The following is a 27,199-nucleotide window of genomic DNA, read 5'->3' as shown; positions in this document are numbered from 1 at the left end:
TCTATCACAGTAAATAATATGTGCAGTAATTGGTAGAGAGTTATTGATGGATTCTGACAGGCTGCCTGTTGTCTACAGTGAGGGTTTGCAAATCTGTGAAAATCCTTCTCGTAATAAAGGATAGGAAGTTGAGATTTGCTTTTTGTTCAGAACATCAGCAGTGTCTGCTTTGGCAGATAGTAAATAAAACCCAAAATAAAGCCAAACTGTGGCTCCAGCTGCATTGAGATCACAGGGTAAACATTTGGAAACTTTAGCAATTATTTTATTATAAGATTTTTTTATTATAAGTCGAGCTCGCCAGACTCATGCCTGAACTGTGCTAGATGTTTTTAACAACATTTATAACAGCAAGATATCAGCTTGGTTTTAGGGCAATTTTTGTTATCATAGCCAGATAGTAATGATGAGAGCGTTCATATCGACTCTGCCACTATGTATATATAGTGTATATAGTGTCCACTCTTGCTGTGCTTAGTTTATATGATAAATCCTACTCATTATGTTTCAAGTCGTCATCAGAAATCGCTTTCACTTTTTGCTTACAACAACATAATTGGAAACAAATCTGATCTTTTTAACAGTGCGCACGGGGCCACTGTGAACTTTCCGTCTTTTGGAGTAAAGCACTTAGACATATTTATACATTATCCACCCATTACTGCGACCGGAGCCCTTCATTACAAGGTATGTTTTGCTTAGCTAAAACATTTCAGCATCGCAAACTGCTCCTCTAAGGTTAATGGGTTTTGAATGCACGCCAAATGATCTGTTCAAATAATATCTCCTACAGGATGTCAACAACAGTTTTCAGCGTCTTACTTGATGCTACTTTACTTTGTCTGCATTTATTGAAAAAAGAGAGAGAAAAAGCGAGATCGGTCTAGGTGGCATTTCCAGCAATTTTCAAAGTTCTCACTGTCCTAGCGATTACATAGAGGAAAGATGTCCTCATGAAAGCTATACCAGAGGAGATAATCTTCTAGGAAGAAGCACAGCGTTGCAGATCGTCAGCCATACAAAGTAGCAGCAGGGGCCCGAGGGCTGCTAGATAGTCAGAGGTACTGAGCGTCAGAACACATGGGAAAGAATATGCTTTAGCACTCAGCTAATGATTACCCACAGTATGGCTCCTATTCTGTGCTGGATATATCCAAATGTATACCGTGCATGTAATATTGCTTCAGGAAGCAGCATGCCTAGGAAAAATAATGTGAGCAATTAACAAAATAATTAGTCATGTGTTTGATTCTATTTTTGAGTTCACATTCTTCTTACATTTGCAATTAGTTGAGTCAGAGAAATTATTTTCCTTTATGCCGTCAGCTGAGCCCCGCAGATGATTGATACTGGGACTCTTTGTTTACTTAGACCTGACTCCACTATCATTTGTCCAATTACAATACATGCTTAGTACAGCTATATCCTCTGCTTTCACTTAACTGAATAGTTAGAGAGAGGAACGCATTGTTACATAAAGCACAATATACGGAATGCTACACACTGGGGAATGTGTAGTTGTAGATCCCACAGTGAATTGTACTTACATTATTTCTATAAAGCATTGTATAATTACATTCTAGAAGCTGTCCACAATTTGCAGTAGGAAAAAAAAAACTTTTTGATCAAATTTAAGCAAGAAATGGTAAAGTATTTACTTTTGGTATGGCGTTTCACTAGAATTTAATTAAAGCCCTCAATTTAATAGCTTGGGACAAGAATATTGGAGTATATATTATATATGTTATACATGTAGAACAATTCACTATCTACAAAACCTGGTAGGTCCTTTATACTTCGTTCTGGTTGATGTATATAGGGGCGGATTTAGGGTACCATGGGCTATACAGAAATTTTCTCCATCCCTCATTCATCTCTCATTCTCTTTCCTCATCTTCTCCATGTGCTGCAAACTGACATACTATTTCTTCCAGTCACAAGTCATTTCTGCAAAGCTTGCCTCATAATCCTTTCAGGTTCTGCACATTTCCATCATCTCCTACATCCTGCTGCTACAATAATACTGTGCCCCAAATAATGTAAAGGTAACACATAGAGGAAAATATTGAAAGAAAGAGGGACAAAAATTGTGGCAAATTGAGTATCTTAAATTACTCCTTTAACCCTACCCGTACAGTTATAAAAACCTCCTCAGTTACTCTGAACACAGTATAATGTCCTATAGCATCCCTAAGGACAATATAATGTCCTATAGCGGCTCTCAAGACATTCTAAAGTCCTATACTGACCCTATACTAACCTTACGCCGGTTCCTGCAATGTTATGTAGGTATGAAGCCTCTTCCAACCTTTGTCCTTAATCGTCCCAACCTGGCTCAGATTTTCTGATAACATCATTGTGCCACGTGTGTCACTGACCTGCTTACTCATAGGGTACAGACGTAAAGTGGCCAGTAGCTTATGAGGGAAAAATGGTGAAACAGAAGGGAGCAATAGACTTGTAGGCTTGGGCACAGGGTACAACCCCAGAACATGGTGCCAGAAAACAAATGTACTACCAGGCAAGAACTAAACAGAAACCTAAAAATGATACACTAGGCAGGCTAGAAAGAGCTTCTGAATAGTAAAAATGGTAGAAGAGGAATACCAGGGCTCCAAGCCATGGTATAATCAGGAAGGTTACAGATAAAGCCACCCACCAAGAGAAGAGTTAACCAGGAGAGCTAGCCAAAATAAGTCAACCAGCAGATCAGTAGCAAATAAAATGAGGAACAGGGAGTTTAGATACATGAAACAATCAAACAAGAAGTAAGTGCAAAACAAGTGCAAATAACCTACCTCATTACTGGATGGGACACTGAGGTAGCATTCTCATTGGCTTGGCATCTCAAAGTTCTTACTAGCTGGCAGACTTTGTCTGGTAAACATGGTAATCTTAAAATGATGGCTGAGAGCACTGCTCAACTGAAAGGTGCAATGGCTAATTCAACCAGACATCCCCAAACATGAGAGTCATGTATACACCCAGTGGACACTTCAAGTGTACCTTCAGTTATAAAGAACTGTTCATAAATGAATAGTACAGGTGTAATATATTGCTGTTCCTTGCTTTTTTTTTTACTTTGCTAAGTTGTAGATAAGAAGCTGATAATACACAGAATGAGGCAATAAATAAATTAACCATCCAATAGAATAATTCTGCTCAGTCCCTCCCTGTTCTATGTATGTATGAGGTTGAATACAGATGTAAATAAAAAAGTGAATATATTAAAATCTACTATTCACTTATGAAAGTTGTATATAACTGGAGGTATGCTATCAGCCTAGTTATGGTATGGCACTCTAGTTTTAAGAAGGTTGCAAAGGTGTAACGTTACGCTCTGAAAACATTGTGGAACAATTTAAGGGTTACAAGATCAGATATTACAATTAAAAAAGGAAAACCACAACAATACAGTAGTCCAAAGTAACTACTTTTTTGGGTGAATTTGAGAAATCCCTATAGAGAAAGAGGAAAGTATAGTGGAAGTTAGGAAGCTGAAGAAAGAAAGTGAACAGGAAGAAACGGAGAAGAAAGGATGAAGCAAGAAAGAATGAAAATAGATACATTAAAAGGGGATTCTCAGCATCCCAAAATTATCTGCAAATACATCCACAGCAGTGCTAAATACTCACTGTTGCCTTGTACACTGTTTGCTTGGCTTTATTTTACTTGCTGCTCCTTGTACCACTGTTATTTACATGCAGTGAATCTGCGGACAAACTACATTTCCCATGATTCCTTCATGAGTCACTCGCACATCCAAGCAAATATAGTTTGTCCACATATTCACTGCATGTAATAACAGTGATACTAGGAGCAGCAAGTAAAATAAAGCACAACAAAGGCTACACATTGGAACAGTTAGGATTTAGGACTGCTGTGGATATATTTGCAGATCATTTTTGGAAGCTGGGTAACCCCTTTAAGCTCATACATTTTGTACTGAAAGTTTTGATAAAACTATATAAGTAATAAATAAAAAGCATAAAAACAAATTCCACACATGTATGAAAATATCAAATGACTAAATATCCTGCCGATTCACAATTCAATTGTTGAACATTAATATAAATATGGCACAAATTGAGCACGTAGGTAGTCTTCCAGAGGAAACCTGATTTAATACAGTGGGAAAATAACATGTACATTATCGTCAGCACTTATAGAAATATCTGATTTATTAGAATTGATCTCCAGAAACCAATTTACTTTCAAGTGTACCATCAATGATCTGTGTAGGTGGTCTGCAAAAATATCATGTATCAGCTTTGATCAAGATAGTGAGTTCCATTACAGCTCAGTACAAAAACCTTTAGCTTCTGCTTTATTTTAGCACCTAATTGAATCTCTGTCTTTTAACACAGTTGTTGGTATCAGCAAATGTGGTAGACTTTGCATGCTAGAGTGCATTACATCTACATAAACTATGCTGGGAAAATAACAGTGTAAGCCTTATTATTTATTTATAGCAAACCACATATTCTAACAGAAGTAGAAATTAGTCTGAACTGGAGTCAATTCTCAGTAGTGTTATTTAGAATGCGGCAAAATCCAGGTTTCAATGAAGTCTAACACAGGTAAGCAGCTGTATGTGAACTCCAAAGGGCAGATATGAAGTGAATTATACTTTTCAGGAGACACAGTTTGAATGTGCAACAGCAACATGAACTGTAGAAAATTAGCACCGCGAGCCGAGAGAAAGTCATTTACAATATGAAGACCTTGAGAAAATAACTATGGTTACTGTGGTTTAAAATGCATTTTGTAAGTAAGTTAAGAGTGATATTTCTGATGTGCCAAATAATAGACACAAAGATCCTTCAGTATCTATTACACTGTGTGCCAGGACATTTTTTACTTTTAATTTATTTTATTGTAGTTTAGCACTAAAGAGATTGACTATCTCATTACCATGTTAATGAACAGACACAATGTAAGGGGATTGCTATAGGAGCAATTCCCCAGTAGCTGCTGGGGAACTCTGGGGGGAGGGACACAATAGGCAGTGATCCCTAAGCTGAATTCCCCCCACTGTCCCTTCCTGCTTGCCAGTCTTATCCTAAGAAATAGGTGGCAACTGGTTGATGGGCCCTTCCTATATAACTGACAACACAGAATGACAGCAAGATAAAACAACAACAAAGGGAGGTCAGCTAGCCAAGGGTCCAGTAACAATCGAGCAACGCAGTACGGAATCAAAATCCAAGAGAGTAGTCAAAGGGTAAGCCAGAGGTCAGAAGTCAGCGATACAATAGTAGCAGAAGAGGAGCTTAGCAGGGACAAAATCTCAGGACATAGTCACAATATCCAGCAAGGCTGTGTGGGCTAATGGCATGTAGGTAAGAAGCCAAAGATCTGCCCTAAGCTTGATTGGTAGACAGGCTGTCAGTCACACAGGCAAGGCTAGAATTTACCATTTGATGAACAGAGGGAAACAAGGTGCAGGGGATGGGTGTGGTGGGAATTCAACCACAGAGGACAGACAATAGAGCAGGGTTCACACAAAGTAACAAAGCAAAGAATCAAACTTAACTCGCCTCTTGCCATGCAGCGTGCGATCGTAGGCTGGCGCAGAGACCCGAACAGGCAGAGACGTCACACACAAGTTGCATTTTTCCCATTGTAAATAGAAATTGCATGCTTTGAACATTTACTGGACGCTGCCCATATTTCCCTTTAAAGCTGCAGACATACAGGGTAAGGGGGTGTTCACACTTGCGCTCGTCCTCTGGTTTGTGCATTCTGCCAGGTTTCCATCTTCAGTACTGGCAAAACAGGACAGGGGATGGAAACCCAGCGATTAGTTTTAAAACCCATTCACTTGAATGGGTTTTTAAAGGTGACTGCCCGTGTCCGCCTGCTGCCTGTCCACGGGGAAACCGTTTTTTTTTTTAGCCGGACACAAAGTCAGAAATCTTGTCCTATAGCAATTCCCTTACATCTTAACAAATACTATCATTGTAGTACTGGAGCTTGAACTATAAGATCAAAGTCCAAATCTTAAAGGGGTTGCACAGGATTAGAAAAACACTAATGCTTTCTCCAAAGACAATAAAACATCTGTTCATAGATTGTGTCTGGTATTGCATATTTGCACCATTGGAGTAAACAGGACTGAGTTGCAATACCACAGACATCAAGTGGACAAGTGTAGAACTGTTTTTGCAGGAAAGCAGACATATTTCCATAATTCTGTACAACCTGTTTAACTAAAGTAAATGGGAAAGTTTCATGACATTAAGTATTTAGTAAGAATGCTGATAATCTTTTAGATCATGAAACTATTCAAATTGCATGTAAGTAACACAACATTAGTAATTTATTGGACATGTTCATATTATTATAGCATAATATTTGATCATTGGAATTTCTCATCATATAAGCAGGATGGCTCCTTCTGAATGTCATTTGAAAATGCCCCTCACAAGACATTAAAATATACAGATGTGTCCTTTTCTAGCCGTCCTCTTGGCTGGACACATACAGATAAATATATGACAAGTTAGGTAGCTTTTCTATTCACAACATGGTTTAAGGACAAGTTATGATAAAGTGTAGACACATCCATATATTGAATATTCTTCCAAGCACGTTGATGTCCAGATAAACTATATCAGAATGATCATCTCATGTGCCTGTTCCTATATATATATGGGTACAGATTTTACATATCAAATATTTTTTTCAGAATAGAAAAAACACCTATTGTCCTTCATGGAATCTTTTATGTCATTTACCAAAACCAGAAATCTTTCGGTTTTAACTTCCATTTTTAATCAGATGTAACCAATCTCAACAATTAATTCCATTATTTAGAATCCATTCCTGATTTTTTTCGTAAGGTTTTCAGATAGAACTTCAGCTGTCGTTCTGAGAGCCATATCTATACGAACCCTTGCTGGGATTACTCTATTCTATTCTATCACACACAAAGTCAGGTGCTGTATGGGCCTGTTTTAGACAAATACAGATGCTATACAACTATGCGTATGCGGATACATACAAAATGCTTGATATTGTACATTTAGAGTAAGGCTACGAACTATGATCTCTGCAACAGTAATATGTTTGCACCTCTGCTTGTAACTTAAGAATACACACAAAATTCCTGAAACTTTGTTCTATGGAGTTGTAAGTACGCCATGTTCTAAACCAACACTTCTGTAGAGAAAATCGACTGTATGCTATATGGCATCTAATGGAGCACATCGCAATTCTCTTCTTTGTTTGACTCTGACAGGCAAACCTCAATATGTCTCTGTATAGAACTGAAAGCGTAAAGTGGACAATAGGATCTTATTCACTTCTAATGGTGCTGTCATGTGCAAGAGCCCTTAGTGTTGTGCTTTTTATTCTCCATGTACTTCAAGTTGCATTAGAATCTAACAGACCACCTGGTATTTCAACTGGAGAATTAGACTTTCCCAAACCAGCCTTTAATCTAAATAGTTTACAAGCTTTTCTCCAACTCACATAGAGATACAGCTACAATAGGGTTACTGTGTCTTCAGTTTTGATAATGTACTATAGCGAGACACCAGTTAACCACTTCCTATCACGGTGTAGCCTTTTTACTTCCTATTTGCTGAGCCAATTCGGCATTAGGACATAAAAAGGAGTTTGTAAAGCCCGCCCAATGCCAGTGCAAGGAGCTCTCTCCGTTTACGACTACCCCGCGCTAATACAGACAAAGCAACAAAGTAAGAATGAAGCCTGTTCATGAACACTTGGATGCCATGGTCAATAGCAACCATGCTGGGTCAACACGGTGGGTCAGTGGTTAGCACTGCAGCCTTGCAGCGCTGGACTCCTGGATTTGAATCTCACCCGGAACAACATCTCTAAGGAGTTTGTATGTCCTCCCCGTGTTTATGTGGATTTCCTACAAAAACATACAGATAGGCTAAAAAAAAAAGTGCATTGTGATCCCTATATGGGTCTCACAATTTACATTAAAGAAAAAAAAATAGCAACCATGCTATCTACCAGTGGTGGATCCAGGGTTTGCGGGGCCCTGGGCAATTGACTTTGGCGGGGCCCTACTTACTGGGGGTCTCGCACTTCTAACCTGTACTTCCCAACTGTTGAAGACTAGAAAGAGGGAACAAAACGTGCAGCAAATTAGGCCCCACCCACTTTTATGTTGACTCCACCCATTCTCATTCAATTTTCATGTGATTCCACACAGTATAATCCTCCTACAGTCACCCGTAAATTATATCTCCCCCCATTTTCATATACACTCTTCATCTACCCCTAGTTTCATGTCCCCCCCTCTATCTCTGTCTCCAGTTTCATGCCATTCTCCCCCTTTATCTGCCCACAGTTTCATTTCCCCCATCTCTGCCCCAGTGTCATGCCGTTCTCCCCCCTTCATCTGCCCCAATGTCATGCCATTCCCCCCTTCATCTGCCCCAATGTCATGCTGTTCTCTCCCCCTCTATCTGCCCCAGTGTCATGCCATTCTCCCCCCTCCATCTGCCCCAGTGTCATGCCATTCTCCCCCCTCCATCTGCCCCAGTGTCATGCCATTCTCCCCCCTCCATCTGCCCCAATGTCATGCTGTTCTCTCCCCCTCCATCTGCCCCAGTGTCATGCTGTTCTTCCGCCCTCCATCTGCCCCAGTGTCATGCCATTCTCCCCCTCCATCTGCCCCAGTGTCATGCTGTTCTCTCCCCCTCTATCTGCCCCAGTGTCATGCCATTCTCCCCCCTCCATCTGCCCCAGTGTCATGCCATTCTCCCCCCTCCATCTGCCCCAGTGTCATGCCATTCTCCCCCCTCCATCTGCCCCAGTGTCATGCCATTCTCCCCCCTCCATATGCCCCAATGTCATGCTGTTCTCTCCCCCTCCATCTGCCCCAGTGTCATGCTGTTCTTCCGCCCTCCATCTGCCCCAGTGTCATGCCATTCTCCCCCTCCATCTGCCCCAGTGTCATGCTGTTCTCTCCCCCTCTATCTGCCCCAGTGTCATGCCATTCTCCCCCCTCCATCTGCCCCAGTGTCATGCCATTCTCCCCCCTCCATCTGCCCCAGTGTCATGCCATTCTCCCCCCTCCATCTGCCCCAGTGTCATGCTGTTCTTCCCCCCTTCATCTGCCCCAGTGCCATGCCATTCTCCCCCCTCCATTTTCCCCAGTGTCATGCCATTCTCCCCCCTCCATCTGCCCCAGTGTCATGCCATTCTCCCCCCTCCATTTGCCCCAGTGTCATGCCATTCTCCCCCCTCCATCTGCCCCAGTGTCATGCCATTCTCCCCCCTCCATCTTCCCCAGTGTCATGCCATTCTCCCCCTCCATCTGCCCCAGTGTCATGCCGTTCTTCCCCCCTTCATCTGCCTCAGTGCCATGCCGTTCTCCCCCTTCATCTGCCCCAGTGCCATGCCGTTCTCCCTCCACCATCTGCCCCAGTGCCATGCCATTCTCCCCCCTCCATCTGCCCTAGTGTCATGCCGTTCTCCCCCTCTTCATCTGCCCCAGTGCCATGCCGTTCTCACTCACACACACACACACACACTCACCATTCCTCGTTCCCCCGCAGCTCTCTCCTCTCTCTCCCTCATACACATATTGTAGCCACGATGTGATGACGTCATCACATCGCGGCTACAAATGCCGGAGGCCCAGAGCTCAGCGTTAAAGCAGGAGCTGAGCTGTGACAGCTCCGGCTTTAAACGCCTATGCATTCAGCTCATCGGCGTCCTACCGCCGATGAGCTGAAATACATAGGCGTTTAAAGCAGGAGCTGTGAGCTCAGCTCCTGCTTTAACGCTGAGCTCAGTTGGAGTCGGGACATGCCGACCGGGACCATTTTGTTAGGTCCCGCCGCTCGCCCGGCCCTGGATCCGCCCCTGCTATCTACATGGTTCTAGAAGAAGGGGACCCTCTCTGGTAGGTATCAGCACCCCAGCAAACGCAAGGAGCCAATATCAGAACATTGTAGTCGAGTACTAGGTCTTCCTTCGATACATACAAAAATCACAAATTCAAGTTCTCTAGCGACTTAATCTCCATTCCTAAAATATTTTAGAATAAAACATCAAGACGTAATAATTATATTAAGTATTTCTGTGTTCATAATGACCCAAGCAACACAGCTTAAAATAGCGTATGATACAATTGCCATTTTTTTCCTGCAAAAATAAAGCCCCAACACAATTTTTTTGCCTGAAAAAAACAAAAATTTAAGGGTCCTAAAAAGTGCATTGCAAAAAATAAAAAAAAGTAGAGAAAGGGATTTTAGTGTGCAAAAATAGTAAAACTTCAAAAAGAAGTTTATGAATTTGTTTAATTCATTCATTTAGTTTATTTGCTACTGCATCTGTTTTTCTCATTTTTCACTTTTTTTTTTACTAGTAGAAAGTGCAAGTACATTTCTTTTTATTAAAGGGTTATTCCTATAACTCTTGTTCTGCAGCCTGAAGGCTCTGTGCTCTCTTCACTTCCTGGATTTCTCGGCACATTGGTGGGCGGGGTTTCACTTGCTCTTCTATCTGCTATGCATTACCACAGTATGAAGCTGATGTTGAAACTGATGTAGCAGAGCTGGATTTGAATCAGCTTGCATTACATACAGAGGTAATGGACTCCTTATCTCAGCCCTTATCAGCCAAATTCAATTAAACAGGCTGATAAGTAGAAAAGCTGAAGATAGACAGTACAGTAATCCCAGAGCTCTCATCTCCCCCCCTCCTCTATCTGAGTAGCTCCATTGCTTGTCAGCCCCCCTCTCCCCCTAAGAGCAGGCAGCTATGTCACTTGGGAAATGAGCAGATAAGCCCAGTGGCCATAGAAACGCAGTGTCAACAATAAAGTGAATAAATTAAGATAGCGGCCAAACAAAGCAGTTTTGATAAAGCAATGTATTTAGGAAAAGTCTTAAATCCACATAAAATAGCAGTATTAAGTAGTTTCCCCTCTTCCTTAGGGTAATTTTTATGTAGGTGATGCTCATTCTCTTGTCACTGGAAGCGGAACTAGAACCTGTGATGTTCACTAGGTAGCGACTTTATTTTTTTACTTTATTTATTACTTATTATTATTATTATTATAGTGGTCATGTGCAAGAAAGTATATATATATATTTGCTTCCAGAGTGAAGACTATAAAGTCAAGAAGTGATTAAAAAACAAGTGTCTGTCATTACTATCATTTACTTTTGACTAATCTAATTGTAACCCTTTCCTATACAGAAGCTTACATCACCATTCCTTAACATTAGAGATGAGCAAGTAGTACTTGATCGAGTAGGTATTCGAACGAATACTACGGTATTCAAAATACTCGTACTCGATCGAGTACCACTCGCTATTCGAATGGAAAAGTTCAATGCAGAACCAGCATTAATTGTCCGAATGCTATACAGTCGGCCAATCAACGCTGGTTCTTCCCTTACCTTTAGAAGTCTTCTCCGTGCAGCTTCCCCGCGGCATCTTCCGGCTCTTCATTCACTCTGCCCGGCATCGGGCCTGGGCAGAGCAGACTGCGCATGTCCACTTGTAGTGCGGACATGCGCAGTCGGCTCTCCCCAGGTCCAATGCCTGGCAGAGTGAATGAAGAGCCGGAAGATGTTGCGGGGACGTTGCACAGAGAAGACTGCTCGGAGGATCCAGCCCGACCCTCACTCGTGGACTTGGTAAGTATAATTTGATCGAACGTTGCCTACCCCTGAAACGAGCATTTTCCCCCCATGGACTATAATAGGGTTCGATATTCGATTCGAGTAGTCGAATATTGAGGGGCTACTCGAAACGAATATCGAACCTCGAACATTTTACTGTTTGCTCATCTCTACTTAACATGTAGTGACTGCTTCATGGTCCTTTGTAGACATTGAAAATAATACAGTAATTCCTGAGCCAGTTTAATGTATCGCCAAAGTGTATATACAGTATTTATATATGGATATGACTACACTTAACTGATCCACAATCAGGTTGAGCAATTCAAATTGTCTTGAAACCAATTCCACACATCACAAGCAAAATTCAGCAATACCCCCCTTTCCCTGAAACACAATGGCACAAATTTACTATTGTGGTTACAACTAGACACTAGTGTAAATATGAAGCATGTTTTTGGCACAGAGTAGTACATCTTTGGCGCATCTTGGTGCATTGAGTTTGTGATAAAATATTTAACCTATGTGAGTGATGAGTAGTGTCAGCCCTGTAATGCTGTCCCCTTTGCCTGTTGCACCTCCTGAGCATGAAACTGACACTCACAGTCCCCTTACTTCTTAACATCACAAGGGAGATGTCAGTCATGTCCAGAATGTGTACCCTGTGACTAGGATAAACTCATTCCCCATGGGTTAATTCACATATTACCTTTTATGCTTTCGTACATTTATAACATCACTTTACTGCAAGAGAAAAATTACAGAGGGCACCAATGGAATTATTTTATCCTTCACATAAAGGGGCCATTTTATGGTGGAAAAACCATCGGACAGGTTCCCTTTAAGGAGCCTTCACACGGAGTAACGCCGGGTTCAATGTGTGGTTATTTTTACTGCCGTATAAATGCGAGGGCAGCTTTTACCCTCGTGTTTACGCGGCGTTTTTTTACTATGAGCGTATACGCGGAGTTTGCGTTCCCTTAAACTGAAAATCTCTGCCTTACTGGCATAGTAAAAATGTCTATCTGAGCAGAAATGCATAAAAACTTGTGTTTCTCAATAAAAACTACATGTAGTTCTGAGGCTGGACATATACATCTCTATTTTACTAACGAACTGAATGCTGTTATTAATTGCAGTACAGCTTAGTGCATGTTACTATGTATCACCCCTGTATGCCAGTGGCCATTAAAGTGACAACATCTGTTTACTGGCTAAGAGAACTGCATTTAAAAAGGCGTGCAGTTCTAAAGGATGGCTTTTTTTAAAACTGCAGAATTGCACTGCTCTTGGGCAATGTAATGTAAAATCTGTATTGAGGCAGAACTGCACTTTGTGAACCCAACCTAAAACCCTAGGCAGTTTTTCAGATCCTGCCTTGATGTGGTTTTGATATGAATTCAACTTTAACGCTATATGTACATATATACTCATTGTATATTCTATAAAGTCATAGGCTGTAATGTAGAAGAAATAATAATTAATTTTATTTAACGGATTAATTAACACTTTCCATTCTGTTGACCTTTAACACAGCAAACGAAATCGTGAACCTGAAAGCTTGGGCAGATGTTTCTGTATTTTTCCACCTGGCTGCAGAAATCAGCTAAAAGCTTTTATTTAGGCTGCGCATGCAGGAGCTCTCACCAGTTAGGATGGGAAAATCTAAGCAAACAATCTGCAAGCAAACATGTGTTCCTCAGGTGGTGATGTGTGATCACAAACAAGAGCACCATGCTAATTAATCACCATTGATGACACACAGAAAGCAGCTGTGAATGCCAAGCTAATAATTTGACCACTGTGATTCACTCTACTGTAAATTCCCAGTAACACCATGAACACATTTCCCCTTTAGTCATGTACAACAACACAGACCAATCATTATCTAGGGTATATGTAATTTATGATGAGATAAGTTGCAAATTGATAGTGGCCAGGCAGGAGGTGGATTTTTCAGCATTGTAAAACCCGACAAGCAGTGATTATAAGCCAGGCTCGCTATGAAGCCCCTGGTAATAGTAAAGCAGATACATTATTTTGATATGAAAAGAATAATGTCGCAATCCGGGCCGGCTATTGCTCTGTTTTTTAACTTTTCTTCTGCCATTTAAGCTAGCAAAACTATAAAGAACAAATAAAAAGTTTTAAATGAAAACAGAAGGAAGCTTGCAGGCCAGTCATTGGTATTCAGAATGGATTCGCGAGGATTCAGGTTTAATAGAGGAAATGTTCAGAAGTTTTATTGGAAGAAGCTCAGAGTTCATTTGAGCACAGCCATGAATGGTCAAAATAGATAGAAGGTCCAAAGTAATTTTGCCTGCCGAAATCCTATTGGCTTGGTTCATAAATCACCTAAAATGAATATCTTAATATATAAAGTACCAGAAAAAAGGATATATATCTTAGTACTATAAGACAGGAGAGGTCATTTTATAACGGTAGATCTGTCATCACAATCTATTAAGAAACTGCTTCAGCTCAATTGAATGTGCACAGTGTTTGAAAACGTTTCCGTACCTTATTTTATTATATTTTGTGCCTTCAGCAAAACTCAACCTTTTAATGTTTTGTTACAATAGTTCCATTGAGTATATCAGAAATCATTAGCGCGCACTATGCACCATAGAGCCACTGTATTTGGCAAAAATACCGTCTCCATTATATCACAGTTACTAAATCAGGATGTCATTTAGAGATTAAGCAATTTGCAAAAGATGTAGAGCAAGTAAAAGTGCTGGCATAGACTTTCTGCTTTAATCCTCTATCAAACTGTGTAAACATCCAGCAGCAGGGCAAACATCAGCAAGAAATGAGTTGTACTTAATGAAGCAAACATTGGTGGGGTATCAAAAAGTTTGAAGATGTCTGAACTAGTTTGCTAGAAATGACAACACAGTTATTAATGCATTTACCTGATTAAATTATTAAAAACATGGTGAGGACCCTGCAGTCTCAGGGCAAGCTGAATTCAAGGGTTAAAGGGCTCTATTAACCCCTCTGCTGCTGGTACTGAACTAAACTAATATCCCCCCACCCCTATCCTATCAGTATGTCTTTGGAGCGTGGGCGGAAACCCACTCAAACACAGGGAGAACATACAAACTCCTTACAGATGTTGTCCTTGGCAGGATTCAAACTCAAGACTTCATTGCTAACCACTGAGCCACCGTGCTGCCGGAACTAATCATATTCTTATGGTTACTGTTTACAACTCTATGACAATCGCCAGGTTGTTGTTCCAAGCAAATAAAGTTATTCCCTTTCTATAAATGGAGGTCCGACCCCTACCAATAATGACAGGGGGCAACCCTTAGCCTTTTGTTTCAATGTAGTAATCGGCGCACATGACTACTACCATTTCATTTATCTCTGTAGGACTGCCATAGTGAATACCACTTCATTGACACAGGGAGATTTTGGACCCTCATTCTCATGACAGGTGGGGTTTCCAACAGCATAAACCCCACCAGGGGTGCAAACATACAATTGCAAGCACAGTTATGGGTTCTCTTGTTTACCAATATCTCAGCATACAGCAAACCCTTACATCTCTCTAACAATCAACTACTGAGGACTTCTCTCAAAAAATTTCTTTCATTTCATAACAATCAACCAGTAATTGATATCCATGATGTCCATTAGCTTAGGCATTTTCCTGCAATCCAATTTATTGGTAAAAAGCTTCTCTTAAGATGATAGCCCCTCTGAACTCCTGGACCCTTGTGCAGCTGTAATGGCCACCCTGAAACCCACTTTTAAAAACGTATCACCTTTTCTGTGGATATATAGTATCTATATGTTGTGATACATCCCCTCTACATCACTAAGGCTTTATTCACACCACATTTGAGGAAAGCAGTTATCATGTAGGTTTTTCCTTATTTCCATTAGGGCCATATTACATGAGCGTCTTCAGCCCGAGAAATATGATCCATGTGTCCCCTGTATTTCCCAGTTTGACCATAGCATCTATGAATAGAATCTGAGCATCATGCTATTTTATTATGCTGTTAGTTTCTGAATTATTGCAACTGTAGTGCAGAGTATTCATAGCCTCAGCTATGCTACAACTGAAGTAATTCTGAGGCATACAGCATCATAAAACAGTAGAAAACTGTATGTTCTATTCATATCAGCTATGGTCGGGCCAGGGGATGTGATTCACACAGACTATATATCAGCCTAAATAGGGTCTTGTGAAACCAGGGTAAGGACAGGCACTGTCTGAAGTCAAAACCAGATGTGGATCATAAAGAGAAGGAATTTCTCACATTTTTCAATCCATGCCTGGTTTTGGCTTTGAAAAAATGGATCATAGAACCTAAATATGCGTCCTTTTCCTGAGGCTAGGAGCACACATGCAATATTAGTGGCAGTTTTCATGTAGTGTGTTTAGAGCCAAGCATTTTATTTTTTAAAAAATTTTCCACTTTCAATAAAAATCGACATCTTTGTGGAAATGCAGCTTCTTTTGTTGCAGATTTTCCTGCTGTTTTTTGAGCCAAACCTAGGAAAGGCCACTAAAGGAATAGGTGATATATAAGAAGCTCTAAGAGTCCATTGACACAGAGGAAAATGGTGAGAAATTTGATGTGGAATTTCAGTGCTGAAAAAAAAAGCCTCCCATTGAATTAAATGGGTTCCTTTTTCTACTAGTGGAACAAGGAACCCATTGACATCAATGGGAGGTTTTTTTTCAGCACTGAAATTCCACACCTAATTCCTCACCATTTTCCTCCGTGTCAATGGACTCATACATCTCCCTTCTGCTCAATCCACTCCTGGCTTTGGCTCAAAAAAACGCAGCAAAATCTGCAATCAAAAAAACTATGTTTCCGCAATGTGGGGCCTCAGCCTTAGGGTGTTTGTTTTTTTGTTGCAGATTTTGTTGCGTTTTTTGAGCCAAATCCAGGAGTGGATTGAGCAGAAGGGAGATGTATAAGAGCTTCCTATATATTACCTAGTCCTTTTGTAGACTTTCCTAGGTTTGGCTTAAAAATCTGCAGGAAAATCTGCAACAAAAGAAGCTGTGTTTCCGCAAAGTGGGGCCTCAGACTTAGGACGCATTTGAAAAAATTTTGCAACGCTCACACAACTGTTAAGCAGGGAGCAGGGGTTTGGTAAGTGGCCATGGTGAGCCTGTCTATTGTATTCTACATTCTCAACTCCAGCTTTTTTAAAAATCTCAAAAATTGTTGAAATCTCACTGCATTGAGTGGGAGGCATAGAAAGTGGCATAACATCTCAGGATAGAAGTGATAAACTTACAGGTGTCCCAAATTTACCAAAGATCATGCAACATATGACACCGTTTGATCAAATGTAAGTATTACAGCTCTTGCATGTTTACATTAATTACAATCTACGTGGTTTTAGTGCTTGATCAGCCATTTTTGCGCTGTTGGTTGGTGACACACAGTATGCATTGTTCTTTATTATTCAGCTTGTTAATTCAATCCTTGGTGATCAAGTGGTATCATGTGCATTGGCTGGAAGTCCAATGGTTGCATATTGAATTACTGATAACCCACTCGTGTTGTGTCCAGTGATTAATGAATCAGTTGCATAGTGTTAAGTTAATGGTATCATGTCCATTGGATATGATGATTAATTATTCATCCATTGTGTTCCATGGCTTTGTGTGTAATCCTTCATGTCTAGCAAGTACCTCTTGGCCGCCCAGCAGCAGGTAATATATTGTCCAGGGCATTCTAATCAAAGGCATCCAGCTGTGCTCATAAATTTATATCCCCCAGGCTGTAAGTTGGAAGAATTTGTAAGACGTCTACTATTTTTAGGAAAACGTGAGTGACACAGAACAGTGAACTGTACATTCATTTAAGTTATTAAACTATTATGCATGGCAGATTAACCCAATCATTATAAAGTGATGGCACACTGATAGGACCTCAGAGACCTGTTTCTAGTTTATTTTACTTACATTGGTTTATATTTTATATCCTTCTATCCAGTATCCAGCAAAGTAAGTGCAGTCTAGAAGAAATGCTTGAAGGAGCTATATACATTTATGACTAAGCCATGGTCGTGTGCTGCCGCACAATATACTGGACATACCCCAACTGCACATAGTTCTTGGGTGGCGCATTTTTTTCAATTCTTGTGATTTAGATTATCATTAATGATTACCAAAGGATACACACAATTCTGTGATGATAAATAGTTGCACCTGACCAATATTCCTAAATTAACCGGTTAAGGACCAGGCCTAGAAGTACATTAAGGACCGGGCCTCTTTTTTCAAAACTGACATGTGTCACTTTAAATGGCAATAACTTTGAGACTCTTTAACTTACACAAGTGATTTTGAGATTGTTTTTTCGTAACACATTATACTTCATGTTAGTGGTAAACACTAATCAATATTTTTGTATTTATTTATAAAAAAAAACTAGCAAATTTGATGGAAATTTGGAAAAAATTGCAATTTTCAAAATGTGAAATTCTCTGCTTTTCAGGCAGATAGTCATACCATTCAAATACATGAATAAATATTATCTCCCATATCTCTGCTTTATATTGGCATCATCTTTTGATTGTCTTTTAATTCATTTTGGATGTTACAAGGCTTACAAGTGTAACAGCGATTTTTCAGATTTACAAGAAAATTCCTCAAACTAATTTTTTAGGGAACACTTCAGTTCTGAAAGGAATTATAAAGGCCTATATAATAGAAACCCCCATAAATCACCCCATTTTCAAAACTGCACCCCTCAAATTATTCAAAACAGCATTTGGGATGTTTGTTAACCCTTTAAGCATTTCATAAGAATAAAAATAATATGGAGGTCAAATTTAGACATTTCATTTTTTTTCACTAATACATTCATTTAGACCTAAAATTATCACATTCACAAAGGGTTAAAGGAGAAAATGCATCTCACATTTTGTTATGCAATTTCTCCCATGCACAGAAATACCCCACATGTGGGTGTAAACTGATTTTTGGGCACACGGCAGTGCACGAAAGGGAAGGAGCGACACTGGGTGTTTGAACAGCATATTTTGCTGGAATAATTTTCAGGCACCATGTCGCATTTGCAGAGCCCTTAGCGTACCAAATCAATGGAAACCCCCCAAAAGTGACCCCATTTTAGAATCTACACCCCTCACAGAATTCATCAAGGGGTATAGTGAGTATTTAGACCCTACAGTTGTTTCACAGATTTTACTAACATTGGGATGTGTAAAAGAAAAATTACTAAAATGTCACTTTATCCCCAAAGTTTTCATTTTCACAAGGGGTTAAAGGAGTAAAAGCCCCCCAAAGTTTGTTAAACAATTTATCCTGAATACGGCAATACCCCATATGTGGCCATAATCTGCTGTATGGGTACATGGCGGGGCTCAGAATGGAAGGAGCGCTATTTTGCTTTTGGATGGCAGATTTTGCTGGAATAATTTTTAGGTGCCATGTCGCATTAGCAGAGCCCCTAGAGAACCAATACAGTGGAAACCCCCTAAAAGTGACCCCATTTTGGAAACTACACCCCCCACAGAACATATCAAAGGGTAGAGTGAGCATTTCAACCCTACAGCTGTTTCACAGATTTTATTAACATTGGGACATGAAAATGAAAATTTACTTTTTTTCCAACAAACTGTCAATTTAGCCCCAAATTTTTCATTTTCACAAGAGGATAAAGGAGAAAAAGCTCACTACAGTTCGTTACACAATTTCTCCTGAACACAGAAATGCCCCATATGTGGCCATAATCTACTGTATGGGAACATGGCGGGGCTCAGAATGGAAAGAGCGCTGTTCGGCTTTTGAAGGGCAGATTTTGCTGGAATATTTTTCAGGTGCCATGTCGCATTTGCAGAGCCCCTAGTGTACCAATAAAGTGGAAACCCCCTAAAAGTGACCCCATTTTGGAAACTACACCCCTCATAGAATTTATCTAGGGGTTTGGTGAGCATTTTGGCCTCACAGCTGATTCACAGATTTTATTAACAATGGGACGTAAAAATGAAAAATTACTTTTTTTTCCAATTAATCGTCCATTTAGCGCCATATTTTTAATTTTGCAAGTAGCTGAAGAATTAAAAAAAAAAACAGAGTTTGTTACACAATTTCTTCTTAACACGGCAATACCCCATATGTGGCCATAATCTGCTGTATGGGTACATGGTGGGGCTCAGAATGGAAAGAGCGCTATTTGGCTTTTAGAAAGCAGATGTGGCTGGAATAGTTCTCAGGTGCCATGTCGCATTAGCTGAGCCCCTAAAGTATCAATACAATGGAAACCCCCCATTGTGACCCCATTTTAGAAACTACACAGGTGACAGTAAACTGGAATTCACCAAGAAGTGACCCCATTTTGTAGGGACAATTTTAGGGCCTCTGCAAATGTGACGTGGTGTCCAAAAACAAAGAATCTAAATCTGCACTCCAAAAGCACATATCGCTCCTTCACATCTCCGTCCTGCTGGGTACCCAAATAGCGGTGTATACCCACATGTATGACACTGGTGTACCCCGGATAACGTACTTAATGCCATATGTGGGTATAAATGGCTGTTTGGGCACAGCCGGGCACAGAAGGGAAGGAGCACTTTTGGTTTTTGGAGCATAGTTTGGTTTTTGGACGTCATGCCACTTTTGCAAAGCCCCTGAATTGCCAATAAAGTGGAATCTGCAGACATGTCACCCCATTTTGGACACTAGCCCACTCATGGGATTTATCAAGTGGTGTAGCGAGCACTTTTAACCCGAGTGTTGCATTTATTTAGTTTCCAGAAATGAAATCACAGCTGATAATGAGAAGTTAAAAATGAAAATTTTCCAGAGATTCGCCATTTTAGTGCCCGATATGTTGTGCCCAACTTATGTCAGCAGAGACACTCCAAAAACTGGTAAGCGGGTATCCTGGGCACAACAGCTTTTAGAGCGTTCATCTCTGATACAAGGCGGGCACAACATATTACGCACTGAAATGACGGATTCCTGGAAAAATTGTCATTTTTCACCTCTCACAATCAGCTTCGTATTCATTTATGGATAATAAGTTATAGCAACACTTGGGGGTTAAAAATGCTGTCTGTACCCCTGGATAAATCCTTCAGGGGTGTAGTTTCCAAAATAAGGTCTCATATCAGGGGATTCCACTTTACTGGCGTTTCAGCTCTGCAAAAGTGTCATGGCATCCAAAAACCAAACCGTCTGTGCTCCAAAAACCCAATAACCCTTCTTCCCTTCTGTGTCCGGCTGTGCCCTAATATCAGTTTATACCCACATATGACATTACGTCCGTTATCCTGGGTACACCAGTGTCATACATGTGTCATACATGTGGCATAAACTGCAGTTTGGGCGCACAGCAGGGCGCACAAGCGAAGGAGCGTTATGCGGCTTTTGGAGCACAGATTTGGATGTTTGGTATTTGAACGCCATGTCATGTTTGTAGAGCTTGTAAGGTACCAGGAAAGCGGATTCCCCAAAGGAGTGACCCCATTTTGAAAACTGCACCCCTCAAAGAATTTATCAGGGGGTGTAGTGAGTATTAGTATTGCAGGCGTGACTGCACAGCGGATGGCGAAGAGGGAATATATAAGCTGTGCGGAGAACATTGCAAACACCAAATTCCCTACTATGTCCCAGTAGCTCCTATGATTGGGGGAGTCACTCTGGGGGTCACTTCTGGTGTCTTCTCCCTCATAAGCTGTAAATCTGGGGTGTCCCCTGATATTCGCTCGCACAGCTTATATATTCCCTACCTGCCGCAGCCAGTTGTGTTCTAATAATTTGGCGATTTTTGGGGGGTTTTGCCTTGACATTGCTAGATGCTATAATTTCTTTATTTTTCTGGTGACGCGGCCATATAAGGGCTTGTTGTTTGCGGGATGAAATGCATTTTGTAATGACACCATTTTTGGGTGCCTACAACTTATAGAATACATTTTATTAACTCTTTCTTGCTGGATTAAAAAAAAAAAAAAATCAATCCTGCATTGAGTTTTACATTTTAAATTTTTCACCATGCAGCGTACAGTATAAGTGACATGTGTCCTTTATTCTGCGGGTCAGTACGGTTACGGCGATACCTCATTTATGTTATTTTTTTATGCAATACTAAGTCTGCTGAACAAAAACACATATGGGGACATAAATCAATGTTTTTTGCATCGCCATCTTCTGAGAGGCGTAACATTTTTATTTTTCGGTTGACAGTGTTGGTTGAGGGCTTATTTTTTGCGGGAAAATGTGCGCTTTTTATTGGCACTGTTGTGGGGTGAATATGACTTTTTGATCACTTTTTATAGCATATTTTGTAGGATGAGATGACAAAAAATCATTACTTCCGGCGAGTTTTTTCCGGTTTTTTTTTCCGACGTTCACCGTGTACATTAAATATTATTTCAGTTTTATTGTACAGGTTGTTACGGATGCGGCGATACCAAATATGCATTGCTTTTTTTAATTTTTAGTGCTTTTTTTATATAATTCATTTTGTATAGAAAAAAGGGATTTTTGGACTTTAGAACTTTATTACTTTTTTCATACACTTTATTTTTTTTTTTAACTTTTTTTTTAACTTTTTCATCTGTCCCTTTAGGACACTTGAATCAGTTGATGCTTTGATGAAAGCATCAGCTGATTCTACACAGTAGCAGACAGGACACGAGCAGGACATGAACCTGCTCGTGTCCTGTAAGCTGCAGAGGAAGTGAGCTGCATCGCTCACTTCCTCCATCGGTCGGCAGGATCAACCAGGTATGTGGGGGCTCAGGTAGTCTGGGGTCACTGGCCAGACCCCAGACTACCTTTTACTGACATCGGCACCCCCCGATCTCGCCGCGGGGGGTGCCGATCCCTTTCAATTGTCGGCGGATCCCTTTCGATCGCGCCGTGATGTTTGACGGCGCGATCGAAAGGGTTAACACGTCCAGTCGGACTCAGTTCCGACTGGACGTTATGGAGGAAGGGGTTAGGTGTTAGTAACACCTAACCCCTGTCCCCCCCGCACCCCCCCCCCCCCCGCCAGAAAGGTACCTAAAGGCCGGACGTATTTCGGCAATAGTCCGGTCTTTAGGTACCAGCACATGAGGCCGTAAATTTACGTACGGCGGTCCTCATGTGGTTAATAAATGGTGTTTTACAGAATTATACATATTTTATAAAATGGTACATATCAAGTTTGTAATGAGGTTTGTAAACATATGAGCACATATGTATAACATGTCATTGCTGATCTAGTAACATTAGCTGTAATTCAATCTATGGTATATTATATTATGCTATTCCTATACACATTAAGAATTACGGCAATGTCTACTAAATATATGGTGTTATGAAAATGAAATTCTTAGTGCACACTTTGATCAAAATGTGAGAGCCCATCTACCAGTGACAAGGTAACCCTACACTACAAAGATTAACCCATCTCTGGACCTAAACCTAGGCCTCCAAATGGAATGAACAGCTATATACAGCTGTAATTTAAATGGATTATCCACCTTTTTAAAACTGATGTCTTACCCATAGGATAGGAGATGAATTTTAGATCAGTGGAGGTCCGACTGCTGTAACTCCGCAAATCAGATATTTCAGTGTTCCAGCACAAGTTGAAGCGTTCACTACGGAAAACTTTTACAGAAGTATTGGCTGTAAAAAGCATTGAAGTGGTTGCAGTGCTCGCTATGAGTGTTATTAAAAGCTAACCAGTGGGGTCACAACACAAATGTAAAATTGTTGTCCGATCTTATGGATAACCCATCTGTGCTCAACCCTCCTAAATTAATGGCATGCAGAATTTTGGATTTTTTTGTCAACAAACTCAAAACCTTTTAACCAATAAATGTAAAGTATAATGTGTCACAAGATAACAATTACAGAATCATATGGATAACTAGAAGCATCTCAAATGTATAACTACTTACTTAATGTAACACGTCAGATTTGAAAAATGTGGATACATCTTCAAGGTAAAAACTGGCTGCATCCTTAAAGGAATAACCCCTTTAAAACCTTCTTGGGCAGGTGGAGTTCACAACCAAAAATGTGATATTAGAGCATACCATTATACAGCTGAACCACAATTCCCCTAAATTCATTTGAAGGCTTAGACCCAGGTCCAGATAGAGATGAGTCTTTGTAGTTTAAAGTCCTATCTAAAGAGCAGTTGCGTAACTTAAGGGGACTCAGAGAGTGCAGTCATACCATGACCCAGGAGCCTTAGAGGGCCCATAAGCACTGGCATCAGTATTGAGATTGCAGCTTCCATCTGGCCCATAAACCAAGGAGACCCACAGATCACCCTAACCACACTAGGAGTGATTAACTCCATAGCATCTGTAATTATCACTATCAAGAATTCTCTCTAGTGATGAGGTAGGGGGCCCTGGACAAAGGATTGCATCGGGGCCCACAAGTCTTTTGTTATGCCACTGCTAAAGAGGTCACCTTTTTCTTAGAACACTTCTGACATGAATCAGACTTTTGTCTCAGTTCTCAAATTTATTTATGAGAAAACGAAACACAGTTTTAAGATTGTACTGATTCCATGAAACCCTTCCTTGCCTTTGGTTGTGTTTGGGCTACTTACTTGAGTACATAAACTATTAAATTTACATTCACACATTTCAGATTAGCATTACATGCAGATTTTACGCACAGATTTTCAGGTGGAATATCTTCAGCATAATACTGCACTATTGCACAATGAAGAGGTTTTTCTATATGGAAATATGACCTATGTTGTAGATTTTAAAATCTTCAGCATGTCAAGTCAATTTGTGCGGCTTTTTAATCTATTTCATCTCTTTTAATAAACAATAAAGTCCTAATCCAAGACTAAATTTTCGTTCTCATCTGTTACAGATTTTCTTGCAGATTTTTATGTAGAAAATCCACAGCAAGCATTTGTAAGTTAGCCTTTCAGTTCACGTTAGATTGTTAAGCATTTATTGATTATTGCTTATTCCATGTTAACCGCTTTGTGGTTTTTCAGGTAAACCACATGACCATTAACAGTGGATGAAGAATAATTAATAAGTGATTAACAATCTGAGAGCCGACACCAAGGCTCAGCCTCACCTCAGCTCACCTGAAATATACTCCTGATCAGCTGACATACACTGCTTTGTTGGCTGATAATATATATTTGCTCAGTTATTGGCAGCACGTCATCCTATGTGAATACAAATGCGCTGCAGGCTGACAGTGAATCTGTATGGGGGAGCAAAGATGGTAGTAGCAAAGATTTTTCTCCATGTAGTTTGCATCAACCAGTGTAAAAAATGACGCAACTGCCAGCCAATGTGTTATATGACCAGGCTAGGCATCAAGACCTTTAAAATATACACTAAATTTCCATCCCCCCAATCCCTCATAATTGGTTCTCCTGCTTTGCAGAGTTGGAAGCAGTCCCACAATTTAACCAGTAGTTTGACAGTTGCCAGGCTGCTAGGTGTACCCATCAAATAAAAAATGTGTAGTGATTGGAGATTGGAGAAATAAAATGTGTTTTATTTGGTCCAAAATATACAAGTATAAAAAAAAAAGCTATATACTCATGAGTGTATAAAGTAACTAGCCGCTCTGTTTACTACAAATTATCATAAAATATAGTTATCATAAAATATACCACAGAAGATATAAAGAATTAGAATAAGGTACGCTGTGGCATATGAATAATTGTGAGTAATCTCATCCTTGTAAGACCTGGCATATGTTTGCACATCTTGAGTTCTTATTTTTTACACTGCACACATGGCCATTATTGAAATCTGTTGTTAAATGTACAGAACAGTTTTCTTGCATTTGCTTAACCGGGCCAGTGTCCATTGACATATTATAAAACATACATGACCAGTTGGCTGCTAATAAATATGAGGTGCATCATGTAACTACTGTATGTAGCCCCTTATAGAGGTGTTATCTGTGTGCAACTATAATAATGATCAGTCTCCTCCTTGTGAATTGTAGGTATATTAGTATATATGAGTAGATTTCATCTGTGTCCCCTCCCTTATACAACAATGTTGCTTGTCTGAATCATACATGGACTTGATATTTAACCCATCCACGTATCAGTATCAGCGCTGGAGTCCTGGGTTCAAATTCGATAATAGACAACATCTGCAAGGAGTTTGTATGTTCTCCATGTTTGCTTGGGTTTACTCCCACATTCCAAAGACATACTGATAGGGAATGTAGATTGTGAACCCTATATGGGACAATGATTAACAACGTCTGTAAAGCGCTGCAGATTATGTTGGTGCTACATACGTAAGCAAATAGTACACACAGTCTTATGTAATATTAAAGTGTACCTCCTGCTTCAGGTGACTTTTTAGGATAAGCTGTTATATGTTATATATATTAGCAGTAATGATAATCCTGGACAATATTTGACTTGTATTTTTAGCACTCTTATGCGGGCTCTGTGTGTGGTTTTAAGCTCTCCTTGAGCTGGTTAGGGAAGACTAGCTTACATACACTGCTCACAGTAAGTGGAGGAGAATCTGCTCCCTTATCAACAGTAGAGGGACAGGTGCAGATGGAGCTTCCTCTGCATTGGTTCCCATGAACTCTAATTTACAAAACATAATGGAACATGATGATGAATTGAGATGGACAACATTAATAATGGTAGTGTGAACCCACCCTTAGTCTACAGTATAATAACAGAGTTTTGATATCAACAGTATTTTTAACTTGTGTGTAGACAGGAGAGATAAGTATTGATCTCTGCTGTTGCTTCAATGTAAGAGAGACAGTGGTTTCAATAACTTCTTCCAACCACAGTCATTATGTTGAATTTAGGGGGAGTTTCATGCAAGTCCCCTGTTTCTCATATGCTATGCAAGTCCAAACATCAGGGTTTTAGAGCACTCCTTGTGAATGTCACGGGAGGCGATCTCACACAATTTGATTAAAATGTATGCCAAGAACCTAATTTTATAGTTATAATAAAGATAGTAGTAATGCAATACAAAATTATAAAACATTATATATCTGTATATATCTTGTGCCACTGTCTATTGTGCCACTGTGGGGAATAATATAGGCTGCAGGGGCTGCTATGGGCATTAATAGAGGTTGCAGGGGCCACATTGGGCCCTGCAACCTCTATTCTGCCCCACAATGGTCCACCCAACTGTTATGTCCCATAGTTGCCCACCCATGAATTAATATTATACTCGGGGGTCTTTTGAGACCATGGAGTATAATAATTACAGACCCAGGGGAGGTGAACATAATAAACACTGTTACTCACCTCTCTGGGATCCAATGTTACTCCTAGCAGGCTTCGGGCCTGTATGGTAATGTTCCAGATGTCACATGCTAGCAGTAACAGGCTGTTACTCCTAGTAGGCTTCAGGCCTGTATAGTTACTGCTACCACAGACTTCGGGCCTGTATGGTAATGTTCCACAGAAACTGCCCTAACCAAAGTCACCAACGACCTAACTGCCAAAGCCAAGTGTCACTACTATGTCTTCCTCCACCTTGACCTCTCCTTTGCCTTTGACACAGTCAACCATTTCCTCTTGTTAGAAACACTCTCATCCTTTGGCATCACAGACCTGGCCCATTCCTGGATCTCCTCATAC

This window comes from Leptodactylus fuscus, chromosome 3, assembly GCF_031893055.1.
Source record: "Leptodactylus fuscus isolate aLepFus1 chromosome 3, aLepFus1.hap2, whole genome shotgun sequence".
In the NCBI taxonomy this organism is placed as follows: Eukaryota; Metazoa; Chordata; class Amphibia; order Anura; family Leptodactylidae; genus Leptodactylus; species Leptodactylus fuscus.
Note: the sequence above shows the minus strand (reverse complement) of the source record.